Here is an 8,601-nt window from a genome sequence, read left to right on the forward strand (position 1 = left end):
ACTTATGACCCTGAAATTGAAAGTTGCATGCTCTACTTTCTGAGCCAGGCAGGAGCCCCTGGTTTTCTTTTAAAAATTATTGTGAGGGGCACCTGGGTGGCTCAGTGGGTTAAAGCCTCTGCCTTCAGCTCAGGTCATGATCCCGGGGTCCTGGGATCAAGCCCCACATCGGGTTCTCTGCTCAGCAGGGAGCCTGCTTCCTTTCCTCTCTCTCTGCCTGCCTCTCTACCTAATTGTGATCTCTGTCTGTCAAATAAATAAATAAAATCTTTTAAAAAAATTATTGTGAAATAGGTATGCCTGGGTGGCTCAGTTGGTTAAGTGTCTGCCTTCAGTTCAGGTCATGATCCCAGGGTCCTGGGATTGAGCCCCCCTTACACCCCATATTGGGCTGGTGGGGCTCCCTGTTCAACAGGTAGTCTGCTTCTGCCCCTCATCCTGCTTTTATGCTCTCTCTCTCTCCCTTTCAAATAAATAAAAAAATTTTAAGCAATTATTGTGAAATATATCACACAGACAAGCTTGATTATAATATGCATACATGGTTAAATAATATGAACAATTATTCTTATCCTCCAGGTTAAAAAATACAGCATTACTAGTACTTTGGAACGCCTGCCCTTATTTGTCCCTCCCTAGTTTTATACTTGTTCCTCTCTCCAGTGATCATCACCCTTATACTGACTTTTGTACCATTTTCTTGTTTTGCCTAGTATTTTTGAAATTCATATATAATTGACATATGACAGTTTATTAGTTTTAGATGTATAATGTAATGATTTGATACATGTGTATATTACAAAATGATCACCATGATAAGTTTAGTTAACATTCATCACCACACCTAATTATATATTTTTTTCCTTACGATGATTTTTAAGATCTACTATATCAGCAACTTCTGACATTTTTAAAAATTAAACTTTTTATTTGAAGATCATGTAGATTTATTTACATGCAACTGTGTACCTTTCATTCAATTTCCCCCAGTGGTTAATTTTATAGAATTAGAGGACAGTATCACCAGCAGGATATTGACAGCGACAATCTGCAGGTCTTACTCAGATTGATATAGTTTGACTTGTACTCATTTGTACATGTGTATGTGTAGTTCTATACAACTACATCACATGGGTAAGCTTGGGTATCAACTACCAGAGACCCTGAACACTTCCATTACCACAAGTTTCCCTCATGTTGCCGTTTTATAAATGCTTAACTCCTGACAACCTACCATTAATCTTTTTTCCATTTTTATGTTTTTTTTCATTTTGAGAATATTATATAAATGGAATCAGATAATACGTAACCTTGGGATTGCTTTTTTTATTCAGCATAGCTCTCCAGATTCTTCTAGATGGTTGGTTGGTGCTTAATGGTTTTAACATGTGGGTTTGAATTCCTAAGCAGTTGAATTCCTAATTTATTTTGATTCATTTTAAATAATTATTTGAATCTTACAGTACAATTCTTCTGTCACTTGCTTTTTTTATTCAATAAGACATATTTGAGATTTACCTAGTTAATGGGTGTGGCTGTGGGCCACTCATTTCCACTGGATGCATTTATCACAATATAATCCAATTAGTTAATGATGGGCATTCCAGTTGTGTTCAGGTTTTTATGGTTTTGAATAGGATGAATAATGTTACTGTGAATATACTTGCCTGTAATTCTAGGTGCAAAAGTGCAAGACTTTTTCTAAATTTAAAATCTTGGAATAGAATTTCTGGCTCATTCAATATGTGCATGTTTAATTTTACCAGATAAAATCCAACTCTTGCCCAAAATGTTTGAATTAGTCTATATACCTGTTAGCAATGCATGAACTTATTGTTCTCACATCCAAAGCAACACTTAGCAGTATTGTCAAACTTTTTAATTTTGCCAGTCTGGCAAACATGAAATAATATTTCATTGTCATTTTAATTTGCACTTTCCTGTTTACTAATGAGATTGAGTATCTTTTTATGTGTTGATGGGTCATTCGTGTTTTCTCTTCTGGAAAATGCCTGTCCATGTCTTTTGCCATTTTTAAAAATTACTTTTTTTTTTTAAGATTTTCTTTATTTATCTGACACAGAGAGAGAGATCACAAGTAGGCTGAGAGGGAGGGGGGGAAGCAGGCTCCCTGCTGAGCAAAGAGCCCAGTTAAATCCCAGGATTCGGAGATCACGACCTGAGCAGAAGGCAGAGACTTAACCCGATGAGCCACCCGGCCCTAAAATTATGTTTCTTTTTCTAACATTTGAATTCTTTATATCACCAGAATTCTGATGATTTATAAGGTAAATGTATTGCAAAATTTCTCTCAACTTTCAATTTAGTTTCTCATTCTCTTTACTGTGTCTTTTGATTAATTAATAGTCATTCTTAATTTTTCTGCAGTTATACTTATCAGATATTTTCTTTTCTTTTTTTTTTTTTAAAGATTTTATTTATTTATTTGTCAGAGAGAGACAGAGAGGGAGAGAGAGCGAGCACAGGCAGACAGAATGGCAGGCAGAGGCAGAAGGAGAATCAGGCTCCCTGATGAGCAAGGAGCCCAATGTGGGACTCGATCCCAGGACGCTGGGATCATGACCTGAGCCGAAGGCAGCTGCTTAACCAACTGAGCCACCCAGGCGTCCCAGATATTTTCTTTAATGGTTTGTTCTTTGTGTTTTAAGAAATTCTGCTCCAGGGTGGGGGGATAGGGTAACTCAGTGATGGGCATTAAGGAGAGCATGTGATGTAATGAGCACTGGGTGCAATATACAACTGATGAATCACAGAACTCTACCTCTGAAGCTAACAGTAATTGAATTTAAATAAATTTTAAAAAAAGAAAAAAGAAATTCTGCTCCATTGTGTGTCAACTATACTTCAATAAGATAAATAAATAAATAAATAAATAAGATTCTACTCTATCTTATGGTCATAAAGATACACATTTAAATGTTTAATCCACTGGAAATTGACCATATGTGTGTGCATTATTCAATTTCCTTTATTTTTTTTTCCTCCAAATGCATTACCAGTCAGTCCCATTTCCCATCTTTCTGAAATGCCCTCTCTCATAAATCAAAAGTCCACATGGGCTCTCTACTCTGCACTGATATCTGATAGAATGAATCTATATGCCTTGTTCTTCAGGAATGTTTTGGTTACAAGCTTAGAACAAGTTTGTTATTCTCACAAAAAGTTCTTTTCTTCAAGTATTAAATCCACAGATGACTCTGGGTAGATTTCTAAATGTTATTGACGTTTAGATTTGCAATTGACACATATCGAGATTTTTCTATAAAACAACTTTACTAAACTTTTATTAATTCTAGCCATTTATCTGTAGATTCTTCTCCACATAGCTAATCATACTGATTACAAATAATAATAGTTTTGCTTTTTTTCTTTATGATCCTTATACCTTTATTTCTTCTTCTCTGCCTTACTGTACCCACAAAAAGCTGATCTCACGTGAAGTGGAGTGGTGAGAGTAGGCAGCTTGGTCTCATTCTGGGGTGCTGTCTGCTAGAATTTTTTTTTTGTAAAAATGGATCAAACCATGAAACTTATGATTTGTGCATTTTTTAAAAACACTATGTTATACTTTGGTAAAAAGTAAAAAAAAAAAAAAAATTTTCCCCCATCATCCATTTCCCCATCATCCTAACCTCTCTTTATCTTCTAAGGATCCCACTGAGCAGGTTCGTACCTGTCTATTTTCAACCTGACTACATATTACTGGAGAAAAGAGGTCTTAAGTGAGAACTCCCATGCCTGTTTCCATGCATTTGAAGAACTACAGAGGGGGTTGGGGGGTGGGGGGGAGGCACAGGCATTGTCTCCGCTGTGGGAGAGGGCAGAATGCAGAGGAGAGATGGAATTGCAGGGAAACAGACTTCCATAAAACAGAAGGAAAAGCTTTCTAACAGTATTGTCACCTAACCAGAATAGACTGCTTTTTGAAAAAGCGAGCTCCCAGCACTTAAGCATTCAAGCAGGGCAGGACACACACACCTACCTACTAAGGACTCTATGGAGGGTCACCCTGTCCTCCCAGGGGAGAGGTGGGGGGCAGGGTGTGGGTCAGATCAAGACTTCTGCCTCTCTCAAATACCAGCTTTGAGATTTTTTAAAAATTGAGCTTATTTCTTACTCTACTTTTAGGGGATGCTCTATTCATAATACTTAGAAAATTAATCATAAAATAAAGAAGAGTCAACAAAAGCAAAACATTGAAAATGTTAATAATATTGATAAATCCCTCTCAAGTCCGATCAAGAAGAGAGAGGAAGATAGCACATTAGAATTCCTTTCCCCCCGAAGAAACAGCCCTCAAATATCATAGTAAGTGTGCATCCAACAATCCTTAAAAAAAAGTGTAGTTATTCCTGTTAATTTTCATTCCCAATCTGCTGAACGATGCACTGCTTCTTGAGGTTTCTAGTCTTATAATCTGTCATTTTATATTCTTTTCAGATAAAGGACAAAGTGGTTCAGGCACTTATTGATTTGAAATTCAATAAAATAAAAAAAATCTGTTAATGGGGTTGGCCGCCTTTTTCGCAATAGAAGGAATTTTGAACTAAGGGAAGTTTTAAAGATTTTTATGAGATAGAGGTCATTCTGTGATTTCATAGTTTTACTTTATTTTACTTTCATTCAACCAAGCTCCTTTCTAGAAAATCTTCGTTTGTTGGTAGATAAAAATACATTCTCAGATTCTCCCAGAAGCGGCGCCATCAGCTTCATGGACTAAAAAGAAGCCTCGTTTCCTCGTGCCGCTATAGAAATGTCTTCCTTCTCCACTCCGGGCTTAACCGGATCAAAGTCTCTTTGTCCTTAGTTGATTGTTCTCAGAAAATCTGGAGTCCAGACAGGCTTGAGCCAGGAGAGGGTGACCTCTTGAGGGCAGACCCCGAGGCATGGCGCGTCTCCTCGCTCCTCAGACCCAGGAGAGCTGCGCCCCCTCTCAGTGCGCGGGGAGAGTACTCCAGCCGAGCCGAGAAATCCGTTACCAGGCTGCTGTGTCCCCAAGGGCCATTCCAGGGCGGAAGAGGACGGGGAAAACCGCTGTGTTGATTCCTCAGCCCTGTGGGCTGGGCGCGCAGCGGGTCAGGTTACAGACAGGTGAGTCTGGCGGATGGGCGAGCTGCGGGCGCCAGGGAGCTCCGGGCTAAACGCGCCCCTGCACAGCCCCGGGAGCCCGCGCAAGTCTGATCGCCCACAGGAGCTCCCACCGCAGGCGTGGAGGCATTGCTGCGCGTCCCCGGGGGCACCCGAGCTGCGGCCGTGAGAGGGACAGCGCGCGCTCCCCAAATGCCGGCACTGCTGCTCTTAGAAACTTGGCATCTTTCTCTTACCAACTCCTCTTCCTTCTCTCCCAACTCCCCCTCCAGGTATAAAGGCAGAGAGGAAAAGCCAAAACCAAAAATAAATACAAAGCTCTCCAGCCAACTCCCCAGTAGCAGCCGACTTCACTTTGCTGGGAAACGTGTTTCCCAACCTCAGAATTTGGGGAGCGGGCGGTTGGGGGGAGACCATAATGGGAGTGGGCAAGGATAAGAAATTTGTTATGAAGCCGCGTTTGCATAACATGCGCTTGGCTTTTGTTTCCATTGTGTGTTTATCTGGGTTGATGGGGCTCTTGGAGCGGTAGGTCTTGGAGTGGAAGCTGCTTTAGCAGAGCTAGCCGACTTGTTTTTCCTAGATTGTACGGCACAAATCAATAATGACGTGGTCTAAAGCTGCCGAACTTTAAATTATATTATTACCGTGTTTATTTGGGGGACTGTTGTAAATTATGGGGAGCCTAAGCCCCCAAGTCGCCCCCCCCCTTACGAGATGAGCCCTGCAGTCTCCTCGCCGCCTCCACCTTCCGCCCGCCGAGATTTCAACTAGCCGCGGCAACCATTCACCAAGACCGAAGGAACTGAGCCATTTTCTTGCTTGCCTGTCGGAGACAATCCACCTGGGGGCGGGGAGGGGGGGTGCATCTCGCAGGAATCTCCAACTCTTAGGATGGATGCGCGGGGAAGCGGACCTGGGGGCTTACCTCTAAGAGTTTGCCCTGAGATGCATGTGATGGGGACTGGGGCGAGAGGTTGATTAAAAAATGTTCTTCCCTTTTTAAAAAGGGGAGGGGGGCGGAGAATCAGACGTTAAATTCTTTTGCAAACATTCATGCCTAAGGAAGGGCTGGAACAGGCAGCCCCGGCCGCCGGAACCGGTCGGACAGGTAGCGAGCTTGTTGACACCGTTATGTTGCAGGGCGCATGCTCACTCCCAAGTTTCCTGGTGCCTTTTCTATTCCACCTTATGAAACTTTTTCCTCGGCGTGGTCTCACCCGCGATTTAAGGCATAGGTGTCGCGGAGCTTGGAGGCTGGGAGTCGCCGGGCGTGCGGGGGAGAGGCCTGGGCCGCGCCGCGGCGGGGGGCGGAGGGAGAGGGCAGGATAGGCGGGAAGGTGGGCTCTGGCCGCCGGGAGCCGGGTATCGAGTCCCTGCCGCAGTTTCTAGCGGGGAGCAGCCGGGAGGAGGGGGCCGCCGGCCGGGGAGGGGGCCACGCCATGCCCAAAGTCTTCCTGGTGAAGAGGAGGAGCCCGGGGGTCTCCGTCCGCAGCTGGGATGAGCTCCCGGATGAGGAAAGGGCAGACACCTACATCCCAGGTGAGCGCCGCGCGGGGGCCGGGCCTGGGCGCGGGACTCCCGGAGTGGGGGCAGGGGTGGTCGGGTTCCCTCCGCTCCTCCGCGGGGCCTGGACTCTCCACCCCTTGCCGCTTCTTTCGGGGCGGCGGGGAGGGGGGTGCTTCTTGAGGAGCGGGAAGACGGAGAGTGAGAGGCTGGGAACCCGGGACGCCCTGCGCCCCCTTCCCCCTAGTGGGCGCCAGTAATTGCCCGGCGGCGGGACCGTTGGCTGCCGCGCTGGCCGAGGTGAACCGAAGGAGGGGAGACCGAAGGCCAGTAGGGGCTACTCTTAGTCCCACGTCCTCATGGGATTGCACCAGGATCCGTCAGCCCCTCGGGCTGGGTGGGTTGAGATCAGACCCCTAACCCCCTATCCCAAAGAGAGGGAAGTTGGCGCGCGGGGTCCGCAGCAACCCAAGGCCCTCGGTTCCTTGTGGGCGCGGAGACTGGGACCGAGGAGCCGCCCCCCAAATCCCGTGCTCGCTCCGGAGGCCCAGCCGGGGACTCGCTCGTCCACCCCCGCGTGTTGCCCACTTGGCCAGGTGCCCAGGTCCAGGGCGGGGCGGCGGCGGCGGCGGCGGCACCGCCCGCAGGTCAAACTGCCGCGGACGCCCGGGCCTGACGCCGCGTGTCTGTGTGTCGGGGCACCGCCCCTCCCTTCGCAGTGGGCCTCGGCCGTCTGCTCCACGACCCCCCCCGAGGACTGCCGCAGCGACGGCGGCAGCAGCAGCAGCAGCGGCGGCAGCAGCAGCGCGGGGGAGCCTGGAGGCGCCGAGAGCAGCTCGTCCCCGCGCGCCCCCGAACGCGAAATCTCCGAGCCCGGCGACGCCGAGGGCCCGGGCGGACACCTGGCGGTAATGCAGCGCCCGGTCGCCAGGTCGAAAATCAAGGTACGGTGTCGACTCTGCCCCCGCCGCCACCTGCACCACGCCCTGGCGTCGGGCTCCGGGAGCCGGCGCCCCTCCCTGCCGCGCCCGCCCGCGCACCCGTGCACCGGGCACCGAGCGCGCCCTCTGCGCGGCTTCTGCACCTGCCTCTGGGTCTCGGCCAGGGCGGCTCTGCGTGTCCTCCTGTCTGCTGGGTAGCCAACGGCCCGCGCCGCTAAGCCCTGGAGGCCGGCTCCTGAGCCGGCATGGTCCGCGGGGGTGGCCTCTGGAACTGCCTAAAAGAACCAGGCCCAGTTTCGGCCGTCTAGTACCCCATTCTGTGTGCAGAGCCTGAAGAATCACCAGGCCGTCGGGGTTCCCGGGTTCGGAAAGGAAGGATCCAGGCTCTCAGGAATTCCATTCTCTGCGGCCCATTCCTAGCGCTATAATTCCGAGTTTCACACTCTTCCTTGCGTTCTGGAGGCAGTGGCGGCTGTTTGGCACACAGTGAACCTCTCACGGTAACAGCTATTCCCATTGACAATTATGGAATGCCCGTTAGACCGGAAGTCTGTGGTGGGCACTTTAAATTTGTCATCCCTCTCAAATCTTCCTGAATTAAATTGATGGATAAAGGGGTTCAACTGCAAATTGCCTCAGTGCCCCGCCTCCAGTGGTTTGGAGTTTTCGTTACCACGCATTATCATTCTTCATTCCCTCCCACCTGAAGTCTTCTAGAATGGTAGGCGACATCTTATCGAGACATTCATCTGGCTTTTCTGGGTAGAACTTACATGATCCCCTGCTCAAATGTATCCGCTACCCGCAAGATTAAGGAATCCCATTCCACTGATTTAGTCAGCTGGAGCCTCAGAGTGGTGTTTTAGGAATCCCATGACCCCATTTCCTAGCCTAGTGGGACTCTGCGGGCTCCAGGCCCTGGGTGGTGGGCGATAATTCTTGCGCGCGCCAGGGCGGTCCTGCAGCCCTGCTGCCCAGGAGGGGGATGGGGGGATGGGGAGGAGGAACTCTAGTGTTTGCTGTGGATTGGGTAAGACTTGGTTAC

General features: G+C 47.9%; 1 long non-coding RNA gene across 1 annotated transcript; it reads left to right on the forward strand.

Moving 5' to 3' along the window:
- Positions 1-4,616: 4,616 nt before the first annotated feature.
- On the forward strand, positions 4,617-7,366 carry LOC116863378. Its single transcript, XR_004381816.1, has 3 exons — positions 4,617-5,112; positions 5,382-7,012; positions 7,335-7,366. It is a non-coding gene; the product is annotated as an uncharacterized LOC116863378 (long non-coding RNA).
- The last annotated feature ends 1,235 nt before the right edge of the window (positions 7,367-8,601 follow it).

This window comes from Lontra canadensis, unplaced genomic scaffold (assembly GCF_010015895.1).
Source record: "Lontra canadensis isolate GAN:19392208 unplaced genomic scaffold, GSC_riverotter_1.0 scaffold998, whole genome shotgun sequence".
Taxonomy (NCBI): Eukaryota; Metazoa; Chordata; class Mammalia; order Carnivora; family Mustelidae; genus Lontra; species Lontra canadensis.